The sequence below is a fragment of the Microtus pennsylvanicus genome, chromosome 4, assembly GCF_037038515.1.
Source record: "Microtus pennsylvanicus isolate mMicPen1 chromosome 4, mMicPen1.hap1, whole genome shotgun sequence".
Taxonomy (NCBI): Eukaryota; Metazoa; Chordata; class Mammalia; order Rodentia; family Cricetidae; genus Microtus; species Microtus pennsylvanicus.
In genome coordinates this window covers 72,847,023-72,868,963 of record NC_134582.1, presented here as the reverse complement: position 1 = coordinate 72,868,963, position 21,941 = coordinate 72,847,023, and the positions used below count along the sequence as shown (strand labels likewise).

General features: G+C 44.9%; 1 protein-coding gene across 7 annotated transcripts in view; it reads left to right on the top strand.

The window, feature by feature from the left end:
• Nucleotides 1-6,877: 6,877 nt before the first annotated feature.
• Aopep (aminopeptidase O (putative)) overlaps nt 6,878-21,941 on the top strand; it is a 267,788-nt gene continuing 252,724 nt past the window's right edge. For 6 of the 7 annotated variants that reach the window (XR_012910341.1, XR_012910343.1, XR_012910342.1 and 3 more), the window contains exon 1: nt 6,878-6,949. The gene's annotated coding sequence lies outside the window, so the exon portion shown is untranslated. The remainder of the gene's footprint in view (nt 6,950-21,941) is intronic. The other variant, XR_012910345.1, reaches the window with a different exon arrangement.

Here is a 21,941-nt window from a genome sequence, read left to right as displayed (position 1 = left end):
TCTGAAAGGGGAAAGGTTAGTATAGAGAGAAAAGGTTTATCATTCTCTTTAACTGACTCTTCTTAGGACATGAGAGCAACAATTGTTTTCCCAGACTGGGGAGATGGCTTGGTGAGGTAAAAAAAAATGTTTCCTGTACAAGCATGGGACTGGAACAAAGATTATTTCACCAAATTAGATTTTAGTGAACTAAAGAAAACGGAAGTTTGTGAGAAAAAGAACAGCCTGCCGTGGCACTTACCTCAGCAGGTCTCCATGGTGTAAACCACTTTGCTATAGTGCGCTGTACACACCCAAGTTAGAGGACATCTCACATGGAGCTCTCTTTTGGGTAATCCGAAGATTCTAATTAAGCTTTTACGGGGTGCAGGCATGTAAGAAGACCAAGTGCTGTCATTCGCTATTTATCTTTGTCTTCTCCGTCGGCCAACATTTTCCCATGGCCATGTAATATGTCTCCAATCATCCAGAAATCGCGTGTGATTAGCATGGGATAATTTGCCTGCTGAGCAGAGGATTGTCACACCCCTAGTGATAAAATGCCAGATGCAGGAAGCTCTATTTTCCCATCCTAGTCCAAAGAAGAGGACTCAGCAGTCAAAATTCAGCATGTGACCTGCCCCCTTGACCTCACAAGCTAGAGTGGTCCAATCATGTTCTTTCAGAGCGACAAGGAGTGAGAAGACCTGGGATGATCAGCAAGGAGGGACACAGCCACTGAGAAGCTGCTTTTGTTAAGAAACGATGGCCTCTCAGTGAGGTCCATGTGCAGCTAAAAGGGGCGGGGGGGGGGCCTGGAACATTTGCTTCAGTTTGCTGCTGCCTCCTTCCTCTGGCCACCAACATCCCCCTACAAGTGGGCATGGCGACCACTCAAGGAGCCCCTGTGAAGACAATGGAGACAGCTAGCCTGTTTTGTTCTGCTTCAAGGCTGAAGGGATGAAGAATCACTGTCCTCAACCAACTGGCTAGACACCTAATGGGAACAGTGGAAAACATGAAATATGCCTTTTTACTTTAAACACAAGAATTTGAAAACATATCAAAATGCCTGGGAAAATGATATGTTGACATATTTCTCACTCCATCTTCAGTCGACATAAATAGGCCCCCTGCTAATTTTCAGTGGAATTTGTGGAGCTGCAATGTGGCATCCAACTTAAAGAACTTGCTCACGTCCCTTTACAGGACCTTACATAAGCCCCATCTTCCCAGGAACAATGGTCTTTACCTCACAGTCAGTGCATGTGTTTCCACATAACAGCAGAACATGCATTTGTGGAAGACTGTTTTCAAGAATGGAGCACACTAAAAGCCAAGCTAGAGACAAAGCATCTGATGAGCATCTGGGGAATCCACTGAGAACTGCTATTACTCCCATCTAACCAGACTGGCGGCCAAGGTAGTGGTGGTGGTTCCGTGTCCTGCTCTATCACTGTCTGCATTATTCCTTTGAAGCAGGATCTTTCCCTGAACCTGGAGCTGGGCTAGGAGCCAGCAAGCCCCAGCAATTCTATCTTTGCCTCCCTACAGCAGTACAATTGCATATCCATGCCTGGCTTTTGCTGTGTCTTCTGGATTTGCACTGAGGTCCTGATGCTTGTGCAGCAAACACTCTTCCTCGTGATTTCCTCTCCTCAGCCCTCTAACTCAATACTGATACATTAGTTCTCGAGTACAATACCAAATTCTCTGCTGGTTTATGTTGCCCTCTTTTCTCTTACTTTTATAATAAAAATATTTTTTTAAATCAGTTCGGTTTTATTACTTATATATGCTCATTTTCTAACTGCCTGGTTTGGGCACACATAAGCGTGCAGTTCGGTGATTAACAAATCGCAAACAGAGTAAGTAGGTTACGGAATCATAGGGGTACAGCTGGCAGATATCAAAAGTGACTTTGGGGAACCCAGCACCCAATGGGACCATCTTAGACAACTGGGCTATGACCTTTGTGGGGTTTTCCTGAAGACCTATAAGTTGGTAAGTCTGATTGAAGGGGGCACCTGGGACTCCAGAAGAACATCCCATAGGCACAGGACATACTTAAGCTTGTTAAAATGGCTGCCACTTGAAACTTCGTTGAATCTGGAGCTTGAGTGAATTGCTTGGGTCCCTGGCGACCTCCCACCCCTTCCTTGAGTGCAAAGTATGACCATCAACAGCAACAAAAGAACAGCAGCAGTACCACAGCCTTTCTGATGCAAGGGGCCGGGGCCTGGACAGGAAGCTGGGGCATCAGGCTGCCTCCCTGCTGTCCTCCTTTGTTGGTTGACTTTCCACACTCATGCTCACCACCTGGATCCCAGAGGGCTGCCAGAACCTCCAGATATCTTTCCTCTCATTCTGGCATCACAAATAATAAAGAGATAGCACGATGCCCTGGACAAACGTCCATAGGATGCATTTAAAACTCTTGTTTTAGTAGAACAAAACCTCTTTCCCAGAATCCCTTAGCAGCCTTCTCCTTCCAGTTCATTGGCTAGACTGTGTCACATGACTCCTCTACTATAAGGCCAACTGGGACAGGACGATGAAGCCAGGGGGAAATGGGGTTTCATATATGATCTAGATGTAAAACCATTTATCATTTGATGTTTGAGGAGGCGCCAATCTTCTCTAAGGTAACTAGATTATTTAATAAATGATCAGTTTTACCATGTCTTGTTTTTTAATTATCCCAATTTTCAGTGGTTTTAGACAGCAGGTATTTTTCAGTGCATTTTTATTTTCCAACAAACAAAGACCAGTTTTAATTGGTGTTAATGTTATTTCTGTACTATTTATATAAAATTCACAGCCACCCCCTCAACTTATCACAATATTCTCAATTACAACAGCAAGGTAAAAAAAAAAAATCACAGTTCTGTCTTAAAGGGAAAGAAGCTTTGGGGGAGGAGACAAGGAATGAAACCACAAAGAGTGGAGTGTTTGCCTTTTTGGGAAGCCAGGCATGGAGGCACAGGCTTGTAACCCTAACACTTGGGAGGCACCACGGGAGGATCTGGAACTTAAGGCCCAAGGTCTCTGGACTTCTGTGAGTTGCTTCTCCCTCCACGAGGATCTTTCTTAGTACCACTCAGCTCTGTGAAAATGGCAAGTGTTTGTCCTGTGTATTTTTCTTTTTATTCTTTAATCCCTGTGCCAGTTAGAATTAGAGTTGGTAGAAGAAAGGAAAAAAAATAAACTAACTAAAATGGCTTCAATTAAGCAGCCGTGGTTTCTCTTGGTCAAAGGACTAGGGCAGATTGTTTCAAGTTGGTAGGTGGCCCTACCCAAAAGTCTTTGGGAGCACTTTTATTGTCTTATGTCACAAAGTGTGGCACAGTAATACAATTAAAAACGACAATTAAAATCTTTAAAGAAAAAAATGTCTTTAGCACCCAGGGTCTTGTTTTCATACAAGACTGAAGTTCGAATTATTACCAAAATGGCTACTATAGAAGCAGCCAACATGACACCTCCCGGTCAGATTGTGATGGGATGTGTTGTCCAAACAGCTATGGCTTCCGGCCATATTACCTTTTACATATACCTAGGGCTTAGTTCTAAGGCCACAGACAGATGAAAGGGAGGCTGACAAAAATCCTTCTCCTAGGTGCCCATACACTCAGTTAAAATGAGAACATTTTATTAATTAATATATTGTCTCCAACCTATGAAGAAAAGAGATTGGATGTCAGGAGACAGTCAGCGGTCACCATCATCTATACCTATATTGGGTTTTGTCCAGCTGAGACACGTAGAAAGTTCTTTTGATTACTCAGTCTGAGCCACATGGGCTCAGTGGGAGCTGAGAATTCATGGACCCGATAAAATAGGGACATTAGTCATCAATGTAGCTCACATCAAAAGCCAGACTACACTTCTTTAATTCTTCCAAACCTTAAGATCAAATCTATCCTTGCACCAGAACTAAATAAATACAAGGTTAGAACTAAACATCTACTGACTTCGGGAGCATTGGTGTATACAAGATGCTGACTCCTGTTGCTCTGACTCTGTGTGGTATTAATTTATGGTAAATGAATATAACTATTTAAATACGATTGTGCATATGCCAAGAATTTTCACCAGGCAAGAGTATTTTCTTGAGAAAAATTCAATATGTAAATTTCATACTACAATCAACTTTATAACATACTTAGTCTTTTTTACTTTTTCTACTCTATTAAACTGTTTTTCAAGAATCAGTTGCAGTTTCCTTCATACAAATTTTACACTGAAGTTATAATTTAGCAATATTCTTTCATTGCATAACACATTGTAGCCATATGTGTTTCTGACAATAGGCATTCACATTTGAGTTTTAAGAAAATAGCATGGCTTTCATTTCTGCTTGAACTTTTTAAACTACATTTTGTCAGTATTATATTTAAAAATCAATTTTCAGATCAAAAATAAATGATCAGTTCACCATGTCTGTTGTTGTACTTTTCCCAATTTTCAATGGTTTTGGTAAGCAGTTTTTCCCCAGTAGGTTGTCATTCTATAAAAAATATGGGCTAGTTTTGACTAGTGTGAAATTTCATTTTTGTACTATTTCTATAAAATCCAATCTCTGCTTCCTCATTGTCCTATCATAATAGCCTCGATTACAACAGTCCAGGCAAATATTCTGTTATGCTTGGTGTGTACAAGTAAAACCAATTTTAGAAATATCTGGTTCAAGTCTCTCATTTTATAAGTGAGATTTATGAGTGAGGTGCAGAAAAGTCACCCGACTAGTTCACAAAACTTGAGCAAGAGCAAGGGTTAATAAGAAAAGAGGTGCTGAACAAATGTGACCAATATCAATTGACTGTGGCCAAGAATTGGGATGATTTGGGGTTCCAGGCTTGGGTGACCAGCAAGAAATTAATGACATTAACTAAGAACACATGAGTTGGGGTAGAAGATAAATTTTCAAAAGTAAACTTTTCAAATGCCAACTGATCATCTAAGTGGGACAGGTGGGTTTTCTGCTGTTTTGTTTTTTAGAGACGGGGTTTCTCTGTGTAACTGCCCTGGCTGTCCTGAAACTCACTCTGTAGACCAGGCTGGTCTCAAACTCACAGAGATCCATCTGCCTCTGCCTTGCGAGTACTGGGATTTTTTTTATCCCAGTACTTGCGTGGCCAGGTATATTTTTAATAGAAACATTTCAAAGGATTTGGGTGGAATGACAGATTTGAGAGTAGCCAGCTTCCTGTCATCACGCTAGGACAATAAACACCTAGGAGGGTTCCTAGCACCAACATCTGGCAGCTCATGATGGCTCTGGGGGAATCCAATGCCTGTGGTTCCATGGACGCTTTGACTCATAGGCATCTGCCCACACACAGATATACACACACAAACACATATTTTTAAAGATAATTTAAAAATCCTTTTAAAAAGATTTGGGAAAGTTTGTGTAGACAGATATTTTTATATTTGTTTCTTTTTAAGATTGGTAGGATCTTGCACCATGGGCCAGTGTTTTGGCAGGCAAAATGAACTAAAGCTGGGTAGGGACAGAGAGCCCCTTACTTTCACAGCTTCTTCCACATGCTTCCTCCCTTAGAATTAGAAACCTGCTGAAGACTTGGGAGTAGTAGCATAAGAAGACCCAAGAGGGAACAAGTTAAGAAATGGGGAAGATGGAGAAGGTTCAAGACATACTGAGTGGAGAAGGCCAGAGAAATGAGAAAGCCCAAATTCTAGGTTTGGGTAATCAAATAACCAGAAAGTCTGCTTATCTAAAAATTTATCAGTCTCTTTTAATAGCTTCATTTTTTTTAAATCCAAGATGCTTATCTAATTCCTCCCCATCTGCCACACCAAGTTCCAAATTATCACTGACTTACATCTATTTTCCTCAAACCCTTCTTTCTGAGTCCTTCATTTCCAGCACACACTCAGCAGCCTGGTCCTGTCGCTCACTCTTCAGGTGACAGAATCCATGCTTCTTACAAGGGCCCAGAAGGCCCTGCAGGATCAGTCCCTCAAGCCTTGATGGTCTCCCCTTGTGTTCTTCCCCAACCTACTTCCTCAAGGGTATCGCAGGCGCCTGTGCCAGGTGCTTTGGATCCTTCTGCTGCTTTTCTCTCAGGTCTTTAAAAGTTTACTCTCCCCAGTTAAATGAGTCTCTTCAGAGAATAATGGGCTATATTAACGTGGCTCTGACTGCTTTCCGTTTCTCGGAGTCTTACTGCCATAGGTTTGCCTATAAGAGCACACTGAGTGAGCTGATGGCCTGCAACAGTCCTCAGCGGTTAAGAGCACTGGTTGCTGTTGCACAGGACCTGGCTTGGTGTATAGCAACCACGTGGTAGCTCACAACTGTCTGGCACTCCAGTTCCAGGGGGATTTGACACCCTTATCTCAGCCTCACAGAAGCGTACACATATGTATCTGACTCACTTTCTCAACCAAAGATAATCTCCACATGGGCAGGCACAACAGATCCACCTCTGTAGTTGCGAACACAGTGTCTGACTGGCATATAGTGCGACCTTATTTAAGACCTGCCTGGCGCACAATTGGACCAAATTTGAGACATTGTGGTGGGATGAATATGTAAACCGCAATCACAGGCAGCAGAAGCGTGAACTAAAGAATAAAGTGCGCTCCTTTACCCACAGCACTCAGGAGGCAGAGGCAAGCGGATATCTGAGTTGGAGGCCAGCCTGGTCTACATAGTGAGCTCCAAGTCACCCAGAGCTACACAGAGAGACCCTGTCTCAGAAGCAGAAAGTATACAAGTGCAATTCAGTGAGGCGTGCGTGCTTTTACCAATCACAAACCCTGGGGACCGAGGCTGCGCGCGGCGTTCTGCGCCTGCGCAGTCGTCGGCCGAGGGGCCGGCCCTCGGGAAGGACCGCGGCCGCCCGGGGCGCGCGTTGATGACGCCATCGGTGTTTGCCCCGTAGCCCGTAGTAACCTGGAGTCTGCGGAAGTGCCGCAGCAGCGTCGGCGGCTGAGACAGGTAACCCGCGGCTTGGCTGTCAGTCAGCTGCTCTGGGTCACGAGGACCCCTGGGGTGAGCAGGGGTGAACCCTGAGATTACTCCGTCCTGGCGCCCGTGGGACGAGCCCGTGGAATGCTGTCACGTAGACTATAGCCGCGTCCGTAGCGCTCCGCGCTTTCAAGCACTGGTGACAGTTGATTGCAAAGGTGGCGCTCAGGGCAGACGGTAACCACACGGCCAGCGGTGCTTAGGGCTGTTTCCAAGGGTGACAGCCGGGTTCTTGTTTACGCTGAATTTAGTTCTGACCCCTCGTGCTTTTGTTTTATTTCCACGTGCAATGAGTGCATTTATTTCTGGAGCGTATACAGTGCTTCGTGTTATTCTGCCAGTGCTGCCAGTGCTTCAGTAGTTGGTAAAGATTAGGTTGTCCAGTATGGGGGGCTACAGAGTGGAATGTTATTTACTGTTAACCGTCTTTTAGCAGGAACTATGCCCAGCACTTGACATTTCATTGTCTCCTTAGTTCATGCATAGTGTCGTGAGTTATGAATTATTATGTTTTGCTTTACAGAGAAAATAGCTGAAGTTAGTTCCATGAAATTGACTGGGTGAAAATTACCAGTAACTAAAAGCAAAGTTAATATTTAAATTCAAGGTTATAGTATGACTTCAAAGCCTATATTCATCTATCCATCCATCCTTCCTTCCTTCCTTCCTCCTTCCTTTATTTCCTTCTTTCTTTCTTTCTTTCTTTTTTCTTTCTTTCTTTCTTTCTTTCTTTCTTTCCTTCTTTCCTTCCTTCTTTCTTTCTTTCCTTCCTTTCTATTTTTATGTTTGTTTTTAAATAGCCACCATTAGTGGTCAAATACCAGGCTTTTTTTTTTACAGTAGTCATATGTGATCCCATGAGTTTGCTCACTCATCTTCCATGCGTGTGTGAGAGAGAGTAGGGTGTGTGTGTAAGGACGAGATGATAACCTCAACTGTGGTTTTTTAGATGCTGATCACCATTGGTTTTTTTGTGGTTGGGGGGGGGGCAGGTTTTCTCACTTTGCCATGTAGATTAGGCTGTCCAGCACCCCCAGGATGTGCCTGTTCTCACCTCCTCAGCACTGGAGTTGCAGACCTGTGTGCAACTTTTTTACTCGGGTTCTGGGGATTAAATTTGGGTTTCCTACTGAGCGGCAGCTCCAGGCTGTTTGGGTATTTATAGATATGTTGTAAATTTTCATATTCTTAGAGTTAAAACATCCAGAAAACATGTCACACACACACACACACCATCTATCTTTGAGGATTACATAAATGGCAAATGATGTTTCTTTATAGTATATTCAGAGCTCCAAGAGATGTGTACATTTTTTGTAATGAAAATGTCGGTAAATAATTTAATTTAAAGGCATTAAGTGGTTGTCTTGCCTTCTTTCTTCATTGTGCAGTCAGAAACATCATTTGTTCTGTGTTGAAATGTGGCAATTCCTTCAGGGCCTCTGCTGCGTCTGACTCTCCGGTTGCTTGCATTTGTGTTTGCTGAGCGTTCTGTGGCTCATTGTCCACTGTCACCAGTGGACAGTAAGGTGCAGTGAACAAACTGTATGTGGTGTAAGCTGACATCTAGATTTTCACACCCTGGCTCTATTGCTTAGTAGGCAACTCGGGGAGCCCAGGCAAGGTCCCCAACCTCTCTACACCCCAGACTCCTCACTTGTCAGATGGGGCAATAGAGTTACTTAGAGGGGTGCCAGTTTGGCTGCAAGGAGCAGCCATGTGCTTACTGATGTTGTAAGGATAGGCAGGAGCAAGGATGGCCCTGGCTTTCTATCTTTGAAAATGACACTAGTTCCTTGTAAATTGTTGTTCCTGGATTAATATTTAATCTGTGTGTGATTGTTACCAGATAACTGGTTGCCTGCTATTGTAGATGTCTTGTTAAATTTCCCTTCATTGTGTCTTTATTGTACAATAAAGATTTAGCTTGAGATTTGAAATATTTCACTTTTTAAAAGTGTATTTATTGCAGTTATGTATTTCTCTCTGGGTGTGCATAATGTGTGTGCTGCTGCATGTGTTGTCATCCGAGGACAACTTGTGGGGATCCGTTGTCTCCTTCCGCCATGTGGGTTCAAAGGATTGAGTTCAGACCACAGATTGGGGGCTCGCCCCTTTACCCGATGAGTTATATTGTACTTTTGTGTGTCACAGTAACGGACTTTGCATTTCTGCATTGACTTTTGAGGTTACTTCAGGGTTGTTTGGTAAACGGAAACCCTGCAGAAGTCCATGAATGTACCCATTATGGGCATGTAAGGATTAATTTTGCCTTCAAAACTGCTGTTACATACCCATGTTCACATAGTCCTTCAGAGTATTTCTTTTTCTCCTTTAAAGGGACTAAAAATTGATTTAACACAGAAAATAAAGCCAGACGTGGCGACAAACACTTGTCACCTGCTAGTGTGAATTGCTAGTTTGAAGTTGCTTTGGGGTACATGGCAAGATTCTGTTTAAAATAAAAATAACATAATTCCATTGGGGAATATTATTTTAAGCTGTGTTGCTTTTGTTTATGTTGCATTTGTTTAACTATGTGAAGCTGTGGTTCTTTGCCTGTCTAAAACACCTGATGGTTTAATAAAGAGCTGAATAGCCAATAGCAAGGCAGGAGCAAGGATAGGCGGTCAGAGAGAATAAATAGGAGAAATCTGGGGAGAGAAGAGCAAGACAACAAGAGGAGTACATGAGGGGCCAGCCATGGAGAAAGAAGAACTAGAGAAGAATAAAAACCCTGAGGCAAAAGGTAGTCACAAGAATTTAAATTAAGAAAAGCTGACTAGATACAAACCAAGCTAAGGCTGGGCATTTATAATTAAGAATAAGCTCCGTGTGTGATTTATCTGGGAGTGGGGTGGTGGGCCCCCTAAAGAGTAAAGAGTTAAACATCCAACAACATAATCTCACTTCTGAAAATTTTAAGCTGTGCCCCCGGCCCCCATCTGTTGGGCGTTTTAGACCATGGCCAGCTACAAGCTGATGTTTATTCCTACTGTGCCCTACTTAGAAGCTTGAGAATGAGTTAAGACCCACTCTCATGATACAGCTTTCTTTGAAGATGTATTCTGTGGGTTTTGAAAAGGTTATTTTTTATTTTGTGTATGTTCCTAGATGATACACAGAACAAAAATTACCATTTTATGCAGCGCACAACGCCTGTCTGCGCTCTATGCGCTACCATACAGTTCCTGAGCTTCAGGCAAGGGGCTGGAGGTTGAAACATACAAAGACACACAGGCAAAGACAGGGACACGGACCTCTAGGTCACTGGTAAGAAGTCCCCTATTCAATAGCACCACGGAGGCTTATAAACCCAACAGTCAGGTGGGCCAACAGGTGAAAACCTTATCCTCTGATCCTCAAGGCAAGGCAACCCGTGCTCATGAAGCAGAGCTGGTAAACAACTTTGACCCAGCTTTCAGTAACTCAAATCAGAAGGAAAGTAAAGGTCACTATCAGGGAAGAGCAGCTGGAGGCCAGGACTCCAAATGGTCCCAACAATTTTAAGTTCTTTAAGTGCATAGTTGGGTGGTATCAAGTACATTCACAAAGCTATGTGGTCACTGAAATGCATTTCCAGAACTTTTCATTATCACTTCCCAAAGAAATGTTGCACCCATTAAATAATTGCTTCCCATCTCCCTCACCCCGGACTGCGGATGTCCTCTGATCCTGCTCCACTGTGTTTGCCAGCTCCAGAGATCTCGTATTGATGGAATCCTGCCATATCTGCCCACTCGTGACTGGGAGAGTTCACGCAGAGTGTTCCCAGAACTTATTCATGCTGACCATATGTCAGAGCCACATCCCCTTTTGGGGTGCATTGAATCTTGCATGAACTCAGTCCTGGGTGATGGGTTGTGAGCCTGCAGATAGTGTGGCTGGAGATGTCAGCTGCGGTGTTGTTTTGTGCTGTGAACACAGTACCTGGTGGGCATTGTTAAGCTGGAGTCGGAGCACAGACTGTAGTGTGACATGGAGCCTAAAAATAGTAAAGGAAATAGGATGGCGATATAGGTTATACAGCATTCACAGTACCACACATGGCCTAGGCATTTTGCCCATAAAGTGAGAATTTGTTTCAGTTCCTGTTATATGTGTGAAGAAGAAGCTGTAGCATAGGCAAACTGAATGGATTGTTGGAGTTACGAAGTTGTTTGGATGGTGATGTTGGAATCTGAACTTGGGCTCTCTGGCTATGAAGCTCATTTATCCCTAGGCTTGGTTCACTAACTTTGTAGTGAACTTGTCTAACAGTTTGCTGTGCTCCTTGCCCACCTTTTCCTTTTCACTATCTTAAAACTGGACACAACTGGGCTCACTGGGCAGTGAAAAAAGAAACCAGAGTCTGGTTTGCATGGAGCAGTCACATCCACAGGGAATTGAGACCACATCTCCATAACTGAGTTCTTGGTCCTTTTAGAGCCTTGTCTTTGAACACTATAGTTCCCACACTCAGGGCCCTGTGGCAGGGAACTTTTTGTCCTTAGCCTCAGTGACTGTCCGAATGGATTCTGACACACTCATTTCACTGCTAATAGTCTGTGATGCTTGCTTCCTGGAGAAGTTGTTGTGAAGTAGCATTTCTGTATTTTCAGTTCCATTGTAATGTCTCCTGACTTTTCGTTTGCTTATACTTTGTTTGACATTTGCAATTGAAGGTCTAATTTTGGAAAGCAATGGGAATCAAGATGTACTTGCTCTGTTTTGGCATAGAAGGCAAATCCGCCAGTGCTTCTTGTTACCAATAATATCAGGCATATGTCACGGTATATTGTACATTTGGAGGTCTGAGCTGTCTATTATGTCTAGTAGGTAGAGATTCTATTATCCTTTGTTGAACATTTGAGAATCTCAAGATGCTCAGTCTTCTGTCTATATTTATAGATTTAGAAGGATCCATTCTGCAAAAAAAAAATAGAATTCCAGCATGCTGTGTTCAGGTGAGCCATCCTTGCTTATAAGAGGAGCCTCCAAGTCTTTTACGCAGATATATTCAGTTATCATTTTTTCTGTAGCGATATATGACCTATATTAAATTGCAGAGAGAATGACCAGTATGACAGTTCTCAGAGACACTTGGATTGATGTGTCAGGGTTTTGACCTTGGTCCTGGGTGTGAGTGAAGAATCTGGGTAGATTCAGTGAATAAGGTTTGAAGCCAGAGCTATAGGACACAGAGGACATTGTTCATCTAAGAAGTGGGAGAAGGAAAGGCCAGAAGTACAAAGATAGAGGAGAGAGTGTAATCCCAGATCCTAAAAGAGAAGAGACCCTGCGGGCGTGCATGGGGGGGGGCGTCCGTGTATTCTGCCAAATTAAAGGCTGAGTGGACCTACTGAATTTGCCTTCACTGTGGAACTTGGGTAGTCTAGCAAGATGGGAGTAGAGCCTGGTGCGCAGAAGGGGGTTGGGGAGAAAGAATAGGCAGAATGGTATGGGATAGAGTGCGCTTTGTTCATCTGGGGGGTTTGGAGCAATCTCTTCTCAGATAAAAAAGGATGGGAAAGAGGAGGAGTTGAGGTGGAGAATTCAGAGGGCTCTATGATTGATAAATCAAGGACCCAGAGGGGCAAACAGTCAGGCCATGGCTGCGTCCTTAGAAGGGAAAGGTGGGAAGAGATGACACTGAATCCCTGTGGGGTTCACAGGTCTGCTCAGTGAGAGCTTTTGTCTGGTGGGTAAAAGACCCTGGGTTAACATTCCAGGGAGGGGAGGGAGGGGGAGAGAGAACGTGAAAAAGCTCACGCCTTATTACAGCGAAAGATTTTAAGTGAAGTGAGTTTTAATACAGTGTTCATGTCATGAAGTTTAGAATAATGGCTAGTGAGAAAGGCCAGGAACTGCAGGGGCAATTAGGGAGATCTCTCTTATACTGGAACTTGTGAATATGTGGAGCCAATCACTCATGTGATTGTGTTGCTTATTTAGTTTTATTATTCTTTGTATGCTCAGTTGAGATGTAGAAGTCAAGTGACTCCATTGAGGATGAGGGCTTGTAGAACAGTTGATCAGAAGAATGAAAGAGCAGGAAAATTGAGGCTAAATTATCATGTGAGTGACCAAAAAACTAGGTAAATGGGGCCTGACGAAATGGGTCAGAGGGAAACCAGGACCCACATGGTGGACAGACAGAACCGGCTCCCAAGTGCTGTCTTCTGGCCTCCACAGGGGTGCCATGTGAATAATTCAATGCTAAAGAAAAGAAACAAGGCCATAACCTGCACTCTTTCCAGAGCATCATGGAATCTCAGCACTGAGAATGTTTATCTCTGACTCTGGGTCACACTGTTCCTTACATTGTCGGGTGCTGCTCTCTGGGTGTCAGGAGCAGCTCACCTGATTACCACCGATGTCCCTGTATATGGCCAAGTGTTAAAGGAGTGTCCTCCAGCCCCATGAGTTCAGCTGTTTCCATTTGCAGAGGTCATCACAGCTGGGCCTACTGACTTTGGACGTTACTTTGTAGAAAAGGGGCCTGGGAGGGTCATGGAACCCTTATCTGAGCATCTAGCCGTTCCTCTGTACCAAGTAAGTGCAATTCTGCCCCAATTGCCCGAGGCCTTGGGGATTGGCTATGGGATATAGACTAGGGGAGGAGCTCCATCTGAGCAGCCACAGCGGCAGCGACCACGCTGGGTACAGACCTTCCAGTTACCCTTCCACTGGGATTGCCCATGCTCGGCCCTGTAACTCCTCACCCATTGCTCCGAAAGTAACCCCAATACACACTCTGAATTCCCAGAGTGAATTTTGATGGAATTGTACCTCGGTTTTTTGTTGGAACCTTGTGGGGCGGGGGGTATTGTTTAAGTCTTCTCCAAGGAAATAATTTAAGCAACACTAAATATCTTCTGAAAGACTAAGTCACCCCCAGTTAGAAGCCATTGCCTTAGGGACAGAGAGTAAATGGATTGGACAAAGTATGACATCTGAGAAACGGGTGTGTCTGTGTGATAGTAGACATGTTGGTGGGGAAGTAGATTGGGGGAGATCCTGATCTGCAGGCTGTGGGAAGATTTCACAGCTCAGCTGTTCATGTCACTGTGCTAGGCATGGCCTGTTGGTCCATATATTATAAATGGATTAGTATCAACAGTCATTATACATTCCCTTGGGAGAAAAGAACAGTCAGAGCCTGGTTCAATTCCCAGCGCCCACCTGGTGCCTCACAGCCCTCTGTAACTCCAGTTGCCGGGGAACTGAAGGCTCTTGTGACCTCTTTATGTGTGTGGTACAGAGACATACATGCACACAAAATGCCCAGGCACAATGTTTTTTAATTAGTGTCCCGTAGCTCTTACATAGATATTTAAACTATAATAAGCATATTTCTATTGTTAGAGGTGTTTTGTTTTGGAATATTATTTAACTAGGCAAAGGTGTGTTACATTTGTTTATGCTGCATTTGTTTAACGATATAAGGATGTGTGTTTAATTATAAAAAGATGTTGCATTTGTTTCACCTTCCCTGCCTAAGGCACTGATTGGTCTAATAAAAAGATGAATGGCCAATAGCTAGGCAGGAAAAAGATAGGCAGGGCTGGCAGGGAGAGAGAATAAATAAAAGGAGGAATCTAGGCTTAAGAGAAATGAGAAAAGAGAATGAGCAGAAAGAGGGGGTTACAACCAGGTCGAGAAGCCAGGCAGCCGCCAGCCAGACACGAGAAACGTGAAAGTAAGATATACAGAAGGAAGGAAAAGTAAAAAGCTTTGAGGCAAGAGGCAGATAAAGGGAACCAGGTTAATTTAAAAGAGCTAGGCAGGAAGGAGCCTACGCTAGCCTCAGCATTCATAACTAGTAAGAAGCCTCTGTGTCATGATTGGAAGCTGGTTGGTGGCCCAGAAGAAAAAACCTGGTAGGGTGTTTTTAAGGGACTGGGATATAGTTCAAGGGTGGAATGCTTGCACGGCATGTTCAGTACACAAAAAGTGCTGACCTGATACTCACATCTTGGTGAGATGACTGGAAAACCCCTTCTAAGAACAGGGCACCCAGCTGGTGTGGGCATTCTGGATCTACCTCTGTGAGAAGCTGTGACATGGTGTGTGTTTATCCCCACACAAGCTGGAGTATAAATACTGAGGTCTGACTGCTTCTGTTGTTTTGAGGGAATTTTGAGTCTACCCTTGACCTAGCCTTGCCCCAAGTTCATCTGTGCCCGGGTGACCTGGTTACCTGATGAAAAAAATCTCTCGTGGAGGGAACCCATCTTCTTAGTGACAGAGGAAGTCTGCATCCAAGGACAGGAATGGGGACCTCTTGCCCTTCCTGTTTGGCTTCCTACAAAGAAAACAAAGAGACTGTTAGTGTAAGGCAGGAAGTTGGGGCTGTGGGGTCAGACAGGAGCCAGGATTGGGGGAAGTGTGGCCAAGAAAGGATGTGTTTATCATCCATCCTGCAAATGTTGAATGGCCCGAATTCCTCAGTATACTAAGCAGCATCCTGCCTGAGATCTTGTAAGTGGCTGGAATCTTTTGCCAGATGCAATTTGTTTTAAAGCGTCATTGAAATTGAACTCCTAATCACAGTGGTTGGGAATAGATTAGCCTTGGAGTAGGAATATTGCATCTCGTGGGATCCGTTAGGCATAGAAATCCTTAAGGTCCAGTCGTTTGTTTTAACAAGAACTTCAGGCAGGTCTTGGAACAGGTGTAAATTCCACATTAGCAGCCCACGTAGGTCAACTTAATGGCTGAGACAAGAGAAACGTGGTGATGAAAGGGGGGCATTAAAGTTTCTTTACATTCACACTGTCCATGGCTGCAGTTCACTCTGGAGCCCAAACAGTGTCAAATACGGTGGGAAAAAGCAGAGCCTTTCACTGTGCTTCCTGTTTCATCTGAAATATTCGCTCATGGACTTGTGTGTATGTTGACAGTGCAAATGTGCAGTCATGCATGTGGAGGTCAGAGGTCACCCTTGGATGCTCTGCACTGACCGCCTTGGTGTCTCTCTGGCCTGTATTTGACCAACTGGGTGTGCTGAATTTCTAGGGAGCCCAGGGATCTACTTGGATCTACCTTCCCAGTGCTGGGATTAGAGATGTGCACCTTCAAGCCAGCCTTTCCACTTGGGCTCAAGTCCTCAATGCTCGCCTGACAAGTACGTTAGACCGAGCCATTACCACTGCCTGTCATCCTTGATTTTCATAAACTTTATGTGTGCAGTGGCTTGAGAAAATCCTGATCCCATGGTTGTGAGGGCAAGGGTGGTTCAGGTAGCTCAGAAACTGTTAAGTCCGTGAGAATTTTCTGAGCATCCTGCTCCCGTGTAGATGGTTGGCTGCTCTCCTGGAGGCTGTCCTTCAGTAGCCCGGGCATCATTATCGTTTGTCTCTGCGTCTGCATTTCCAGCAGTCCCTGTCTCCCCATGTTATATGTAGTGCATGGAGTCCACACAGCAGCTTGGAGAAACACCATGATCCACTTCCAAGGTTGGAGGTGATTTAATTACAGTTTTACCCTGGGGAATTCCAAGATTTAATGTTTTCATGAGTTGCTGGGATTATTCACAAATATGAACCTTAATTACTAGTACTGAAGTACCAGCTGTTTGCTATTCTCTGGGAAATCATGCAGAGATGCTAGGAATAAAAATATCTGGGACATCATGAACACTCTTCCTAGGATAAAAATGTCCCAGAAGATTGCTTGAGTACAATTATGTGACACAAAACTGATGCCACTGGGTGAAATTCTCAATTTTATTTGCATACTGTATATTTTGATCATATTTGCCACCACTTCTCCCAGTGACTCCTCCCATACCTGCCTCTCTACCCCTTCTCAACTTCATGTCCTCTTTTTAAAATAACCCACTGAGTCTGGTCGGTGTTCATAAACTCATGGGTATAGGGTCATTTACTGGAGTGAGGTTGGCCTTCTAGAGGGCCACACTTAGAGAAGGCTGACTCTCCCTTCCACCAGAAGCCATCAAGTATCAGTGGCTTCTGGGGGAAGAGAGTGTTAGGGGCCGCTTATGAGTCTGTCCCAGCTCCAAGCTGGAATGTTACTCCTGGCTTGATCTCATGCAAGCAACCATGGCTGCTTTAAGTTCATGAGCATAGCTGTCCTGCCAATCTAGAAGACACCTGTTTAGACCTGGGCCTCCCTGACCTCTGACTTTCGGGATCTTCCTGCCTCTTTGGGCTGTGGTCCCAAGGCTTAAGGATTTCACAGTGCTGGAGTGTTTTCTGATCAGTTTTTAGAAAGCCTACTTTTGTAGTTTCAGGGTTGTAAGGCAAAGCTTCCCATTAGAAAAAGGCAAGCTGAAAAATGCTCCAGGAGTGTGGCTTCGCATGCAGGCTCGAAGCCACATGCCAGCAGGAACTTGAGACAGGAACTCTGAAGCCATACACGGTCAGGGCAGAAATGGGTTTAAGGACTTGGACTCTTTTTCCTATGAAGAATTGTCAGAATAAATTATTGTATCTAGCTCCTGGAAACAGTAAGGAACAAGAAGGGCCAGGAGTCATTTTCCCCTTTTCTCAGTTCTTGGAGCAGTTTCTGCCTTCCTCTGTGGGTTTAGTCACAGCTTCTTCCAGTGGGACTGAGTACAGACCCTGCATGTCCTGTGTCACTGCTGGGTGGGTGACCTCTGCAGAGGTGTCTGACCTCCCTGAGGTCAGCTGGAGCATATGTGTCCCCCCAGGTCAGCTGGAGCATCCATGTCCCCCCCCCGGTCAGCTGGAGCATATGTGTTCCCCCCAGGTCAGCTGGAGCATCCATGTCCCCCCCCCAGGTCAGCTGGAGCATCCATGTACCCCCAAGTCAGCTGGAGCATCCATGTCCCCCCTAGGTCAGCTGGAGCATCCGTGTCCCCCCCAGGTCAGCTGGAGCATATGTGTCCCTCCCAGGTCAGCTGGAGCATCCATGTCCTCCCTGAGGTCAGCTGGAGCATATGTGTCCCTCCCAGGTCAGCTGGAGCATATGTGTCCCCCCCAGGTCAGCTGGAGCATATGTGTCCCTCCCAGGTCAGCTGGAGCATCCATGTCCTCCCTGAGGTCAGCTGGAGCATATGTGTCCCCCCCAGGTCAGCTGGAGCATATGTGTCCCTGCTAGGTCAGCTGGAGCATATGTGTCCCTCCCAGGTCAGCTGGAGCATCCATGTCCTCCCTGAGGTCAGCTGGAGCATCCATGTCCTCCCTGAGGTCAGCTGGCACATGCAGTCAGTTGTGCCATGCTTCTGTTTCCTTCAGAAGAGGAAAAGCCCTGTGGAGGGTCATGCTTGTCAACTTCAAGCCAGGCCTTGAATTTCACTGGCAGATCCCTCTTCTCCAAATTAGTACCTGGAAAGATTATAGGAGTCCCTGGAAGCAGGCCTCCGTGGGGAGGAAGAACTGGTAGTGGTGGTCTTGGCTTAGTATGAGCATCGTTGTGTTCAGTGTCAATGAGCTGCATAGGAAAAGCCAAAGGTGTAGAATTTAAAAGTTGATAGTTGATTAGGTTGCCTTGCATAGAAGGGGAGGGGATGTGATAAGACAAGTGTGTTTTACTAGTGGAAGAAGCTGCTTCCAGAACAGAAATCTGGCTAACAGGCTATTCCTGGGGCACCCCTGGTGCAGCCTCTGGGGCTGTAGCCCCTTGAGTGCTGAGATTGTGGGTCTGTGCTGCTGTGTCTGGCTCCTAAGTGTTAAAGTGGGATGAGAGGTAGTGGAGGGGCAGTGCCCATCTTCTTCTCAGGGCTCAGCTTCCTTCCAACTTTGTCGTCCTGAGAGCAGCCCTTGGTTCCCTTTGCTTCTACTACGACTAGTCATGAGCTAGTCTGATGCTTGACTCAGATTCTCATGATCCTGGGCCTGTGTATCTAAGCACCCACCTTTCCCTTGCCTATGAAATGGGACTAGGAAAAATATCAGGGACTTCAGAAGGTAGGGAATGTGTTGGATGCACCCTAAGTACTCTGTAAATATTAATTTTCTTTCTTTCTTTATTATGTATACAATATTCTGTCTGTGTGTATGCCTGCAGGCCAGAAGAGGGCAACAGACCCCATTACAGATGGCTGTGAGCCACCATGTGGTTGCTGGGAATTGAACTCAGGACCTTTGGAAGAACAGGCAATGCTCTTAACCTCTGAGCCATCTCTCCAGCTCCTTAATTATTTTTCTTATAAGGAGATTATCTCTAATGCGTGGTTTCGGTGCTCTTTGCTCGGTTTGGTCTTTTTCTTTTTCCATAGGTTCACTTTGTGTCTTAACTGACAAGTCAAAATGTCTGTGTCTGGATAAGGGAGAGTTGGCTGCAAATGATGTGCTTTTGACAAGGTGACAAAGGCTTGCGGAGGAAAAGGCAAACTTGCTGCAAAAGGTGTGTCATAGTCTGTGGACAGGTCTTTAGCAAGTTAAACACCAAAAGATTATTTTCTAATTTTAAAATATATTTCATATGAAGTATTAGAAACCATGGTGGTTTGAAAGAAAATGGTCCCCAAAAGGAGTAACATTATCAGAAGGTGTGGCCTTGTTGGAGGAAGTGTGTTCCTGTGGGGTGGGTTTTGAGGTCTCTTGTTCAAGCTTCCCTCAGTGTGACTGACAGTTGACTTTCTGTTGCCTGCAAGATGTAGCACTCTCAGCTCCAGCACCAATTCTGCCTGCAAGTCTTCAATCTGCCTGTCCTGATGATAATGGACTAAACCTCTGAAACTGTAAGCCAGCCACCTCAACTAAGTATTTCCTTTATAAGAGCTGCTGTGGTCATGGTGTCTCCTCACAACAATAAACACCAAAACTAAGACAGAAACCTAGTATGTCACCCACTCTGTGACAGAGCCAGGATCACATGAAGTTTCTAACAGCTGATAGTGCCAGGAAATAAATATAACAATGTTTGTCACAGCACATCTAAGATGTCAGAGACTGAAACCCAGTGGTGGTGGTGGTGGTGCACACCTTTAATCCCAGAACTCAGTTAGGCAGAGGCAGGCAGAGCTCTGTGAGTTCGAGGCCAACCTGGTCTACAGAGCAGGTTCTAGGACAGCAAAGCTATACAGAGAAACCCTGTCTGGAAAACAGAGGCAGCCGCTGAGTGACTGACTGATCAGCCTCTGTCCCAAGTGCAGGTCTTGACGACCAGAGTGAAGTCTCCTATCATCTTTAGCTGCAGGGAACCCTCAGAGGAGTCTTTCTGATCAGCCCACTGTAATCCAGTTTAAGTAACACACTCCAGAATTGAAATGGGCTCTGTTTCACACGCATGTTGTCAATCAAGGGATTGAAAATTGATGGCCATTACTTACATACTGATCTCTGCAACCCAGTACTGCTGACACCATGGGCACAAACAAACCAGGCAAAGAGGCATGGCTGCCTTGGGAATAAATGTGATCAGGGTAGCCAGGGAAAACACTGATATCAGATAGTCCGAGTTCAGCAGAATTTAGGGTCAGCATTTGCTGGTGGGAGTCAAACACTATTGGATTTGGTGTTCACATCCTAGACCTCTCCTCTACCCTTGGCTAATTGTCACGCCGAGGTCCAGCTCCTTGAGGGTGATCTGCTTTCCCTATCTTGGCAGTCATGGTTCCTGCTTCATCCTCATGTGCATTTTCTAATATTCCAAGGACAGTCTAAGCTTTGCACACATCACACACAGTAGGGTCTTCCCAGGATGGTCTGAGCTCTGCACACATCACACACAGTAGGGTCTTCCCAGGATGGTCTGAGCTCTGCACACATCACACACAGTAGGGTCTTCCCAGGATGGTCTAAGCTCTGCACACATCACACACAGTAGGGTCTTCCCAGGATGGTCTGAGCTCTGCACACATCACAGTAGGGTCTTCCCAGGATGGTCTGAGCTCTGCACACATCACAGTAGGGTCTTCCCAGGATGGTCTAAGCTCTGCACACATCACAGTAGGGTCTCCCAGGATGGTCTAAGCTCTGCACACATCACACACAGTAGGGTCTTCCCAGGATGGTCTGAGCTCTGCACACATCACAGTAGGGTCTTCCCAGGATGGTCTGAGCTCTGCACACATCACAGTAGGGTCTTCCCAGGATGGTCTAAGCTCTGCACACATCACAGTAGGGTCTCCCAGGATGGTCTAAGCTCTGCACACATCACACACAGTAGGGTCTTCCCAGGATGGTCTGAGCTCTGCACACATCACAGTAGGGTCTTTCACACATGGTTGCTGACTGCAGGCGGTTACCCCTGTGCTTAGGTGGGTTTAGAGATTGCTTGAGGAGCTGACATGCTACCACATGTGGTAATCCTACAAAGCGCTACATATTTTTATTTATAGTTAAGGGAATAAAGTCAAATCCCTGTTTGACTACATTTCCTGCAGTATTTACTCAGTGATGGATGAAATTGCCTCATGGGTCTGAGTTCTGCAATGAAAGACCCTATTGTAGTTTATATATACATGGGGGTGTGGTTAGAGTTACAGCTCCAGGGGGGATTTAAATTCTGAATATCCTGGTACTTTGGACACACAGTTTTCTGTTGTTCAACACTGTATTTTATTTAAAGTGAAAAAAAAAAGAGCAAAGGGGAAAAGCTTAGGGTTGTAGTACTGGAACCCAATAAATCAAGTTAAAGCAACCAGAATGCAAAGGTTAAAACTGTCTGGGAGTTGATGATGGTTCTTGTGTCAAACCGATTCTGCTATTTCTAACAACTTCAGCTTTAAACTGTACTAACTCTTTAAGGGTGCCAACGAACAGGATCCCCACCCTGGGGAGACAGGAAAGTGTGCCGCACAGGTCCAAGGGCTGGAAAGCTGGGAGCCACCTGTCTTTAAGAGATGGTTCTTCACAGGGCCACCTCATCTTAGCCAGTGTTTATGAGACTTCTTGGAGGAAGAGGGAAGTAAATATTTTGGAGGGAGCATTAGTCTTATATTGTATTTGTTTTAAATTAATAGGGTATTTTCTTTTTGAATAAAGTAAAAATTAATTCTGACTCCACTTGTTGTCAGTCTTAATGATTACCAGGAATGGGCTGCCAT